This window comes from Cinclus cinclus, unplaced genomic scaffold (genome assembly GCF_963662255.1).
Source record: "Cinclus cinclus unplaced genomic scaffold, bCinCin1.1 SCAFFOLD_40, whole genome shotgun sequence".
Lineage (NCBI taxonomy): Eukaryota > Metazoa > Chordata > Aves > Passeriformes > Cinclidae > Cinclus > Cinclus cinclus.
Genome location: NW_026912243.1, coordinates 1,065,935 through 1,067,564, shown reverse-complemented (window position 1 = coordinate 1,067,564; position 1,630 = coordinate 1,065,935).

Below are 1,630 nucleotides of genomic sequence, written 5' to 3'. Positions count from 1 at the left end.
TCCCTGCAGTCCCATCCCAGCACGTGTCCACTCTGCTTTTGCTCCTGAAAAAATGGGGAATTCCTGCCTACATGCCCTGCCTTCTTTTTGAGAGGGAAATGTGAATCTTGCAGCACTGAAGACTGTCAAAACTTGATCAGCTGTAGGAGCCCTCCTAACCTTTGTCTTGTTTCTTGCAGTCTTTGCACAGTCAGTAATGCCTGTGACTGTGGAGGGTGGCAGGGACCCTGCTTGACTCCCTCCAGGAATTGTAGGAGGAATGATGCAAAAGGCACATTCTTCTTTCTTGGGTGCTTCCAAGGGCACTCTGGCCCTGGGTCAGCAATCAGGGCCTTAAGATGGTTCTGCCCAGCAAAGGCAGCAGATGCCAGGCTGATCCAGATCCCTAAGGCTTCAAGGTACAGGACCCAAGGTGGAGCTGGTGGATGCATCCACCTCCTTACACTGCAGCTTGGGCAGTGTTAACATACCCACCTTGCCTAACAACACAACAGAACAGTCCCCAGAGGGAAAGAGCTACCCCAAAAGCCTCTGTCTTCAGAAAAGCTTTAACTAAAGGCATCAAGGAAAAGAAAATGAGACACAACACTGAGATAATGAAACGTGTCTTGTCAGAGAGTTCAGAATCTGCCACTTAGGAAATGCTGCCAGAGCCCCTGGCACATGCAAAGATAGCAAAGGGGGAATCCATTCAGCAGAGTGCAGAGTCCCAAAGGCTTTCCTTTACCTGTCTTTTTCCCTCTCCAGGACATTCACAGAAGCCTGCAATTGTGAATTTTGCTGTGCCACTTCTTCCCATTGACTCCATTCCCTCTCCAGGTTCTGCAGGTGCACTTGCAGCTCCTTGTTCTGACGTTCTGCCTCCTCCAGCCTCTTCTTGGTGTTTTCAACCTCCACCAGTTTCTGCCGTGCCTGATCCTGTGCCCAGCTCACATCTTGCTGGGCTCTCTGGACAATCGCTTCCTGGGACTCTCGGGAGGCTGCCAGCTGGGATGTCAACTCTCCCACCTCCAGTCAAACAGAACAAAGCAGTCAGAGGCTACAGCCACAGCTTGTCACTGTCAGCCAGAGCAGAGGCTGTGAGGAAAGGTAAAGGACAACTTCCCATTCGTTTCTCCCTCTGTCCTGACAGCACCAGATTCACAATGGATATGGACAACTTGTCTCAATGTCTACGTGGCCCAGCAAGGGCACCTGAAAAAGCACCTCCCAAACCAAGGCTAGCAAGAAGAGGCCAGCAGGAATCCATGCTGATGGCTGATGGTTGATGGCCAAGAGCCCAGAGCACTAGCCCAGCTGTCCAGGGCAGCAGCTGAGATTCAGCAAAGCCCTGAGTGCCCTTCAGAGCAGCTGCCATGGAGAGCACAGGACCAGGCAGCCCCAGGGATCCCCCCATCAGCTGCTGCTCTGCCATGGAAAAGCAAGAAGGCCACACATCCCTCCCTGCATGACTGTGGTGCCACTGCTCTTTTGCTCACCTGCTTTTGTAGAGCCTCCCTCTGCTCAAGGAGGACATTCATTTCCTCCTTGATGCCTTCTAGTTCTTCCTTGTGCCTCCTTTCTGATGCCTGGATTTCACTGCGAGCTTCCTGCAGCTCAGCTTGCAGCTGTGCCTTGATGGTCTGGCAAC